This window comes from Pteropus alecto, unplaced genomic scaffold (genome assembly GCF_000325575.1).
Source record: "Pteropus alecto unplaced genomic scaffold, ASM32557v1 scaffold45, whole genome shotgun sequence".
In the NCBI taxonomy this organism is placed as follows: domain Eukaryota; kingdom Metazoa; phylum Chordata; class Mammalia; order Chiroptera; family Pteropodidae; genus Pteropus; species Pteropus alecto.
Window position 1 is genome coordinate 4,347,611 of NW_006442491.1, and position 10,753 is coordinate 4,358,363.

The window sequence follows — 10,753 nt, forward strand, 5'->3', positions numbered from 1 at the left end:
AGTCATAGGTAGGGCCGAACAAGAACAAAAGGTTCAAGAGAGTCACTGGAAATCCTAAAGTTTCAGCAGGGTAGGGCCTTCTCTTCCTTTAAGGCAACAGAAATGGACCTACCACAAAAGAAAAGGCTGTGGGCAGCTTGCTGGGAACAGAACTGATATGCAGACTGTGAACACTGCCTGCACAGACACGCTACCGATGCTGACCCTGAGCTCTTAATAAGGAAAGTTAATACCTACCTGACACTCAGTATATACCATACAGAGACTGTCCCAGGCACTGTATGAGTTTTACCGCTTTCTACTCTCACAACCCAATAAGTATAATTTATTATCTTCATTTTACAGATAAGAAAATTGAGGCGCAGTTAGGTCAGTCTTCTGACCCAGGGGACATAACTATAATTGACAGAGCATGGATGAAATATGCTTTGGAGGCCATGCTCTTAAACAGGGCAGTGATGGTGAACCACTGTGGGTTATGAGGATTCTCAGTATACCATTTTGAAATGAATAAAAAGTGGTCATGAGGTGACAAGCACTGAATTTGGGTGATGGGTCTATGGAGTTCTACTTTCTGTCTGAAATTTCTCTTAATAAAAAGTTAAAAGTGAAACTTAAAATCCCAAAGCATGGCCACACCAGAGATGTGGGAATCCATGATGCTTGTGGTGACAGTCCCCGGGACCTTTTAATAGCTTGCCAATTGCCCGAGCTCTTACTCCAAGGCTCGATCCCAGAGGCGACCTGCCAAATCGAGACCCTTAGATAACGCCAAAATGGCCACTCCCAACACCTAGTCCAGGCGAGGCACATTTGGCCATGCAAGCCCGCTCCTCGCCCCGCCTCAGCACATCGGAGGAGTTGCTGGGCCCTAAGTAAGACTATCAGCCCCCATCCACCAAAACCCCAGACACATGGACCGAGGGGTGGACCCCACTCCACCACCTGGGAAATATCAGGCTCCCCAAAACCTACTTACTCAACGCCTCAAAACTGTGGCGTGAGCGACTCCCTCTCCCCAAATCGCTCTTTCGACCCAAACTCCATGTCCCAAACCACAGGAATCCTAGGACGAAAGGCAGGAGCCCAGCACCCATCATTACTGGGTTTCACAGCTGAGCTTCACCCACGTCCCTCGGAAATCTGCGCCCACACCCCCAAATAAGACATCCAAGAGAACACGGCCTGAGCCACGACAACGCGTCCCCACCACTACCTCCGCTCTTCGTCATCTGCACTATTCCCAGCCTCAGCCCACAGACTACCCTTTCAGGACCTACCTTTCTGCGCAAGGAAGTACACGGGTGCGGCAAAGGTCCCGCGGGAGTCTCACCAGCGCCACTAAAGAACAAGGGGTCACTTCAGCCACCAGCTGGGGAATCTTCTCCGGCAGCAGGCTGAGACTACACTACCCAGAATCCTCTACCTGGAGCGGGGACTACACCTCCCAGGATATTCGGCGCGCCCAGAAGTGCGCTGGCGGCCAGCAGCTCCCATTGGCTTCCAAGGCTGCCGTTTCTGGGTGACGTTCCCCGGTCACTGGCTAATGGCCACTGTGGCACTTGGATTCTCCCTTTTTTTTTTCTTGAAACCACGTTCACAAAACATGTAGACGGCCCTGGGTGAAGTTCTCTGCTGTGCTATGTCCCCTTGTCTCACACCTTTGCCTCAAAGACCACACTCTCCGGAGACGCCTGTAGTAACTTCCGCATCCGGTGTCAGGCCCGCCCCCAGCGTGCGGACGTGACGTCATCTTCCCAACAGGGGATTTGCTGTTCTGATCCTGGGTTTGACATGGTTTGGCTTCCGAGCGGCAGTCAAGATTTCCAGCTCCTGCCGTGGGTTACAAAACTGTGCCCGGTGTTCTCTGAGCGCATGGCAGGCGTGGTCTCGTCCAGCTCACAAACCCTGATCGAAGCTGGGAGCGGTACATCATTCTTCGCGGGATCTCGTCAGTGCAAGGTTGACCCGGATTCTGAGCGCACGTTCTCAAACTGAACATCCTATTGCGAGTACCCTGAGACTTTTTTCCTCTATTGGAGTACACAAAATTATGGGCAAACTCGTTCATCTTTTTGGGGGAAAGGAACCTCATTCTTGGACCATAGCTTGGAGCCGAGCCCGCTGTCGGCTTGGCTGTCTGGGTCTTTTTTCGGTGCTGTGGTCGAGGACAGGGCTACGCTGGTGCCATCTGGAACACAACTGGGGAGCGGGAGAGCAAGCTGCACTTCACTTGTGGAAGGGAATTTGCATCCCGGCACCCTCTCAATTCTCTTCATTTAGGTATGCTTTCTGAAACTTGTAAGACCAAGAAAGTGCCCACGTGGCCTAGAGAGCCAAGAAGAGACGAGAATTTTCGAAAATTCCTTCTTAGCTCCCGAAGGATGAATCTGTTCTCTTCTCTTGCCTCTATTTTCTTCTTTTGACCCTAGGCTTCCTTGTTCCTAGTGAATTCAGTTCAGCTCTGGTCCCGGATAAGTGAGAACCCTCTCTTGACCTCTCTCTCAGCCCCACCTGTAACTAACTCAGTCATTCACCTAGAAAGTAGTTATTAACACGCAGGGAAGTTGAAAGTAATTATGCAAGGACTTCCATGTTTAAGTGTCCAGTGAGGCGAAGGGCAAGGATAACTGGGATCTCAGGGTCCTGGCGGTAAGAGACTAGGGAAAACTTCCAAGATAAGGGGCTGTCTAAACTCCCCTGAGGGGAATAAGCAAGTTGAAAAATTGGAGAAAGGCATTTGGCAAGAGAGCAGGAAGCAAGGTCAGAGTCTCAGGGTCTGAGTCACGGGGAAGACTGCCCTGGGCTCAGTTACGGTGTTTTTCAGTAGGGAATGGTTTTGCATCTGTCCAGTTTTTCATGCATATAGGCAAGGATGCCATCAAGCTGTCCACATGTGGCAAACAGATGTTTGGTTTGGCCACCCTCACGTTCCATATTTGAAAGAGTTCTCAGCATTTAATAATATTTCCAAATAGAAATCTGGATTGCCTGCTTTCTAAAAACACTCCTGCTTGCCTGTTTCTCCATCTCTTCCTTCCCTGTAGTAATTCCCACCCCACTCTGCCCCGCTTCATACCTCATCCGGAACTTCTCCTCTTCTCTAACTCTTCTAAATCCTATCCATCCTTCAAGACCAAATTCTCAGCACTCTTTCACAAGACCATCCCTGGTTTCTATCCTATAATGACTTTTTGAGAGTCCTCTGACCCTGGCTGTACCTGGGAGCTTTTAAAAATACAGTGCCTGAATACCACTTCTAAGATTATGAGTTTGGGATGGGGGCCTGGCATCCATTATTTGTAACAAAGCTTCTTTCATCCCAAGGAAGTGTCATGTGATAATGTGCAGGAAAGACCCTGTTTTGGAAAATCAAAAGTATAATTGTTGGTTAGTTGTTGCTATTACTGAACTGCATAGGGTTGATCATTTACATCAGTGCGTCTCAAATGGGCATACATATCATCTGGGATCTTGTAAACATGCAAATTCTGAGTCAGCATGCCTGGGGTGGAGCCCAAGCATCATCATTTCTAACAAGCTTCCAAATGATGTTAATGAAGCTTGTCAATATCAGACTACACTAGGTAGCAAAGATTTAACCCATTCAGGGCTCCTTAAAGCTAATACAGTTAGATTGAGTAATCTCCAAATTCCTAAAACTCAGAAAGACTATGACTGTATATGTTTTATGTGGTTGTCCTCAATTCAAAACACCTCAAGATTTGGAACTCTGTTTTTTCTTGTAAACCCCATAATTGCCAGAATAGGACCCAGATGGTAGATAACTGATGTTGGTTGGATAGAGATGGGAATTAATGGTCTTGGAATCCAAGTACCAGGATTTAAAAACTGACTCACAGAGCAGTTTAAATCCTTAAATGCAGAAAAAGCAATGCAGGAAACAGCTGTCAGGCATAACTGACCTTTACTTTAGGATTGGATTTGACAGCAACAGTGTTTCCCATGACTCTTCCCCACCCCCCAGGAAAGTCTGTTTTATTGTGTGTATGTACAATCGAAAATAAGTAGATAGGTGTGTGTGTGTGTGTGTGTGTGTGTGTGTGTGTGTGTGTGTGTACTACAGGCCTTTTTTCCAGGTTGGATTCTGTTCCTAGATATTCTTGCTTCAAGTAGGGGAGATTTTTCATCCACCTAATAAGGAGTAGATAATGTGCTGTCTACTAATCTGAGGTTCCCTTCTCTTATCCCTTTTACCACTGCTGAGAGTCCACACCACTTCAGTGGTGCCACACTCTGGGCTTGCCCATCCAGTTTAGCTCTGAGTTCTGAAATGGCAGCTTAAACTATTTCCTATAGTTGATTCATTTTTTTCCCCTATGAGCAGGAATTCCATTTTTCCAAACTAAAATACATCACCCAACTGGAGCTTTCTAGGAGGAGCCACAACATCTGCTGGCTCCAGTCTAGGTAAGGGAGAGCCGAGTGCAGTTGACACAGCAGTTTCCTTCTCTAGCTTACACAGTCTCTGTTCATGCATTTATTTCAGCTGAACTAATCTTAAATGAGAACCAACCCTGTACGTCCAAGCTTGCCCAAGAAATTGTGTGTTGAGTGTCAGAGGGAGCTAATTAATACCTTTTTCTCTCCTACTTGCGTTCTTATATTCTAAGCCAATAAGCTTGGCTTAGGACATTTGGTCCCAATTGACTATATGATCATGGGCAAGTGCTGGCCTTCTCCAAGTTGGTCAATATCATGGGTTTCAGTGCATGAAACAAGAGTGGCACTAATGTGCCCCGTGAAGAGACAAGAAACCCCAGTCTCATGGCCTGTGCCATACTTTAACTTTATATATATTATGATCCCCAATCTTATGGCATTACATTTAAAGGATTAGTTGTATTATAAGGAAATTAAGAAAAGAAAAAAATAAGTCTTACATTGTAGCATAAGCACCTGACATTAAGCTTTTGATTGCCAAGGCACCCATTTCAAAGACATCCATCTCAAATAAATGTTACCATCTGTATGATGGCCGCCAGCTTCACAGCTAGATAAGGAACCAGGGTGCCCCTTCCATGAAGGATCCTCTTTCAGAAAGGTCTTGGTAACCTAGATAATTGATCATTTAAGTGACCCCACTTTTCCCCTCTCGCACCCTAATTACCACTGTTTTAATTTGGCTGTTGTATCTTTAATAATTTTCAGCCTCTTTTTCAATCTCTTCTCCCTTTGTGTCTTCTCAAATTATACATATTTTAGACTGTTTGATTGTCTCACAGTTTACTGAGGCTCTGTCCAATTTTCTCTAGTATTTTTTTCTGTCCGATTGGTTAATTTCTTTTGATTTGACTTCAAGCTCACTGACCTTCCTTTTGCCATATTCAATCTCTTAAGCCCATCTGGTGAATTTTTAAATTTTATTTATTATACTTTTCAGTTCTAGAATTCTTACTTGGTTCTTTTTTCATAATTTCTGCCTTTTAGCTGAGATTTCCCCCCATTTGTTCACTCATTAAGTGCATAGGTTTTAAAAATATATTTATAATAGCTGTTGTAAAATCTGCTAAACCTCTGGGCCATCTCAGAATCTGTTTCTGTTAAGTGCTTTTTTCTCCCTCTTGACTATGGGTCATAATTCCTGTTTCTCTATGTGTTCAGCAGTTTAAAAATTATATACTGGGAATTTTTGTTGACGACTAAATTCTATGTTCCTCTGAGGGGTGTTCTTTGTTGTAGGTAGTTTAATTACTGACTGGTCATTTTGAACTTATGTATCCTTCCTTTTATGCTTTGTAGGGGTAGATCTTTGAAAATTCAAGGTATTTATCAAGCCCCTCTCACTTGGCAGGACTCAAACTTCAAGTTCCTTCACCCATGCAAACATTAAGTCTTTATTTTAGTTTCTATTAGAGGGTATCTAGGGAAGATCTTTCTTTAAGGTGTGGTTTTTGCTCCTATGGCATGGCCTTTCTGGTTTCTCACATTGAGGCGTTAATGAAATCTGTCTATTCTGGGTGGGTCAGAACTTCTACAATTGCCAGCCTTGCTCAACTTCTAGTATTTCTGTTCTCTCAACCCTACTGTAGCTGTTCTCTGGTAATCCTTGCCTTGTTCACCCTTGCAAAGCCCACCAAGGACAGGCTCTGCACAGTTACCTCCCTCTGATCTGCTCTATAAATTTTATTTTTTACCATCCCTGAAGTCTTTTCTGCCACCTTACCTTAGTGCTCTGGCTCCACCACCCTATATCATAGTCATAAATTGTCCCCAAGCCTGGCACTTAGGGAAAGTGCGGAACTCACCTGAGTTTCCCATATCTCAGGGATCACAGTCTTGTACTGTGGTCCAATGCCTGAAAATAGTTGCTTCATACTTTCTCCAATGTTATGGTTATTTATGATGAGAATGATGCTTTGGTACCAGTTATTCCATCATGGCCAGCAGAGCAAGTTTACTTGGTAACTACTTTTAATCACAAAATTTATATTTCTTTTTTTTAGTCATCCTAATTCTAGAACTAATCCTTTACATGGGCAACTAATTTATTAGAATCAATAGGCCATTCAGCCTTAAGGAAATTGTAGCATTTGCGACATGGATGGACCAGGAAAAAAAAAAATGCTATGTGACATAAGTCAGTCTCAGAAGGACAAGTACTCCATTATTTCTGTCATCTGAGGCATCTAAAACAGTCAGAGTTATAGCAGTAGACAATAGAATGATGGTTACCAGGAGACTGGAGAAGGAGGATAATCAAGGGTTGTTCAATGTGTATAAAGTTACAGTTTTGCAAGATGAGTAAGTTCCAGAGATCTGCCAAATAACATAGGGCTTATACTTAACAATAAGGTATTACGTACTTAAAAATTTCTTAAGAGGGTAAATCTCAGGTGTTCTTAATCACACAAACACACAAAGAGACACAAGGAAACTTTTGGAGATGATGAATGTGTTTGTTACCTGGATTGTGCTGATAGTAACATGAGTGTGTATGTATGTCCAAACTCACTAAATTATATATTAATTATATGCAGGTTTCTGTATACTAATTATATCTCAATAAAGTTGCTGTTTGGGGGCAAAGAATTATTAAGGCCACAGCTGAATAATGTACTTTAACTGAATGTTGGGTTTGTCACCCTTTCTCTGGAAAGCCAATGAGGTAGGTACCTTAGTAGGGTATACTACTAAAAAATCATCAGCTATAATTGTGATAAGATTGATCCACAGAAAAAGTTAATTTATGTTTCACATCGATTCACAAAAATGCACCTGACAGGTAAATGATATTTAGTAACAGTTTTGAGGTAAAATAAGGTCATTCAATGGATTATGAGTTTTAAAGGTATGTGGTTGGTGTTATTATTTTTGAAAATATAACATGAATATTTCAGCTATATGATATTTTAGCCTTTTCTGTAAAACCTTATAATACATAATTGTGCCGATGTTAAATTACAAGACATAACTAATAACACTCATAACATTCATTGTCCTTGTTATAGTTGAATTAATTACACCTTTAAAGTATAACCTGAGGTATATTTTGTTACATTGACTTCCTGACATCTAAGAAATGCGCTTATAGAATGTACCAAATTTACGCTGGTAGTACCCCTTCTGGCTTGATGTATTCATGCCAAGGTATGATCACCACATAATACTGGTCTTGGAGAAAGGAAGAAATCTGCCACTGAGTAAAGGTTTTATGTCATTAGTTGGTTTAGTATGTCAGTACTCCTTGCTGAGATCTCAAATGACTTAATCCTCTCTCATCAATGTTCCTGTTGAAGTGCAGACTTCCTAGGAGTTGGAGATAACTGGTTTCCATTGCTTTGTGTCCAAGTTTCTCCCTAGGGTTTGAGTGCTTGAATTTAGTACGCTACATGTGACACCTGTCCTTTATGCTGGCAGTCATGGCCTCTGTAAACTGTATCTACTATACAAACTGAACAGAAAAGGCTTAAATCACTTGCTGCAAAGATGCCGAACAAGGAATTGCTTTGAGATATTTATGGACCAAACAAGTTGGCATTTGTTTGCTGGCTATCACTTTACTTGTATTTGGATAAATGCTTATGAATAATAAAGTTCAAGAAAAAGCCAATAAGTATCCCAGTAGGACAAACTCAACTGTTAAATTTTCTTTTACATGACATGGTTTGGCGAAATAGGAAGTTGACTGAAGAATCTTCTACAAATGATATTTAGGCTATTTTTGTCCTTATTCCTAATCATTGCTACTGTCAAGTATATTGTTAACAGGATAGTAAACGCTTTCACAGGGCTACCAACCCATTGGTTCAAACCAGATATATTAAAAGGGAATTGAAGTGACTCCAATAGAAACAAGGAAATCCTATGAGAATGATTCTGAAAAGTCTGGAGATGTAGAATTGAAAACTTGATAATTTGGCTATTATTGGTTTGGTCATCCCATCATTTTAGGAAAAGAAAGGATCAAAAGGAGGGATAGTAAAAGGAAAATATTTTATTTACAGCAGCTCTTACTTAGGAGATAATAAAACTGAATGCTATCTCCTTTCAGCTAGATCTGGTAAGACCCATGAAATTTAAATGACCCCATTAAGACAAAAACTTGTTGCCTCCAACTTAAGAATTTTTCTTGACATCTGAAAAATGGAACCTCTTTTAACCAATCATGCAACAGTTCTATGGATTCATTCTGACCTCTCCAGAGTGCTAGTTTTTAATCTTTGGTGAACAGTCACAATGAAACATTCTTTTTACTTTCTAATATTCTAAAACAAATGAAACTTCCCCTCAATGAACAACCTTAGGAAATTTTTTCAGTGGTGCATATAGCATGTAGTAAATTCAGCCTTTTTCTTTTCTTAAGCTCCAGTAGTTTTTGTTTTACATTAGAAAATGAAACAAAAATACTACATATGAAAGCAGGATTCTGATCATACCAAATCCACTGTATTAAATGATTTTATTATTGAAAGAAAAGATTAAAAAGATAAGAAAATAGAACCTTCAACCCAAGTTAGAAAAAAATAGCAAAAAGAAACAAAGGCATAAATGAACGACATGGAAAACAGACAGTGAACTGTGATAAAACTTGAGAAGTGATTAGAACTCATTACCTGTTAGCTAGGGTTCATTACTGTTGCTTTCACGTTCCCCTCCAATCGCCTTCTAGTCTTACCTTTACCAGGTGGTTTCTCACAAGTTTTGCTGCACTTCTGTTCCTGATAGTGTGTGGTTTTCTTTTGCTTAGAGAAACATTTCATTGAATAGTTTTCTTTTAATTTGGAAATACATACTTCTTTTTAAAACTTTAGACTTTTTATTTGGAAATAATTTTAAACTTACAGAAAGTTGCAAAAGTAGTACACAGAACAGCAATATACCCTTTACCCAGATTCACCTATTACTGACATTTTGTTCCAGGTTCTCTTATTTGCCCAAATGAGCAAGCTTCCCCTCTCTCTCTCTCTCTCTCTCTCTCTCTCTCTCTCTCTCTCTCTCTCTCTGTCTCTCCCTCCCTCCCTCCCTCCCTCTCTGTCCCTCTCTGTTTCTCCTTCTGTCTCTGTTTCTCTGTCTTTCTCTCTCCTTCCCTCCCTCTCCTTCCCCCCCTCTCCATATATACATATATTTTAATATATATATTTAATATATGTACTTTTTTCTAGAACCATTTTTGGGTAAGTTGATTGATCATATGTCATTGATCCTTAGATATGTCAGTGTATACCACAGTAGTTACCCAGTTCAGTAAATTTAACACTGATGCAATACTTTTACATAACCTACCATCTGTAATCAAACTTGACAATTTACCCAATAATGTGTTTTATAACATTTTTCCCCCTCTAGTACAGGATCCTGTCTAGGATTTTAGATTTAATTGTCGTGTCCCTAGTCTCTTTTAATTTGGAATGTTTCTATTTTTTGTCCTTTATGACAATATAATTCTTGAATAATGAGGGCCTTCTTTTTGGTACCTGAGCATTTCTTACGTGGGGTTTGTATAATGTTCCCATGTGATTAGATTCAGGCTGTGCAATTCTAGTCAGAGTACTGACATGAGTGCAGTTGTGTCCTTCTTAGGGTATCACATTTGGTGATGCCTCATTTCTACCTTGTACAGTTACTATTTTTTTACTTGTATCTAACAGCATCTCTGAGGAGACGCTTTAAGAACATACACCTATTAATGATCCTCACCTAAACCAGTCTTTACTGTGTTGGTTTACAAAGCTATGATTTTCCAATGCCAGCACTCCTTCTGTACTTTCCAGTTGGCATTGAACATTTAAATGGAATGCTGTTTTAAAAGAGAAAATAAAGTATTTCCAGGTAACAGTGAGAGATGGATGTGTAAACTCCTGATAACAATGTCACTGGGGCTATTCAGAGGCTCAGTGAGCTGTGAAGGCTTGGAGAAGGGAACATTAGGTGGAGAGTGGCAGGAGGCAAATTTGCTGAGGGAAATTGGGACTCCATGAACTTCCTACCCTGCCTGGCTGAAGTGTCCAGACTCGATCCTATGCACTGGTGACCTTATAAAATTATAACAACATAACACCTAATTGTTGAGGATAGGAATTTTATTGATGTATTAATTTTTTATTTAAATAATGCATCCATCTACATATATATCAAATATATTCAGAAAAGCTGATTGTTTTTCAATGTTATTTTTTTTACCATGTTCATAATTAAGCAAGACTGAGTGTCATGAACAGAATTTTTTAAAAAATGACAATAATGCTGACAGCGGTGAGGAGCAGACCCTTGAAGAATGAAGAGATTAAAA

At 40.8% G+C, this 10,753-nt stretch overlaps 1 protein-coding gene across 1 annotated transcript in view; it reads right to left on the bottom strand.

Moving 5' to 3' along the window:
* Window positions 1-1,704, bottom strand: part of ZNF133 (zinc finger protein 133) — a 21,144-nt gene extending 19,440 nt beyond the window's left edge. Inside the window, exon 1 of the mRNA XM_006921560.3 lies at window positions 1,281-1,704. The gene's annotated coding sequence lies outside the window, so the exon portion shown is untranslated. The remainder of the gene's footprint in view (window positions 1-1,280) is intronic.
* Window positions 1,705-10,753: the final 9,049 nt, after the last annotated feature.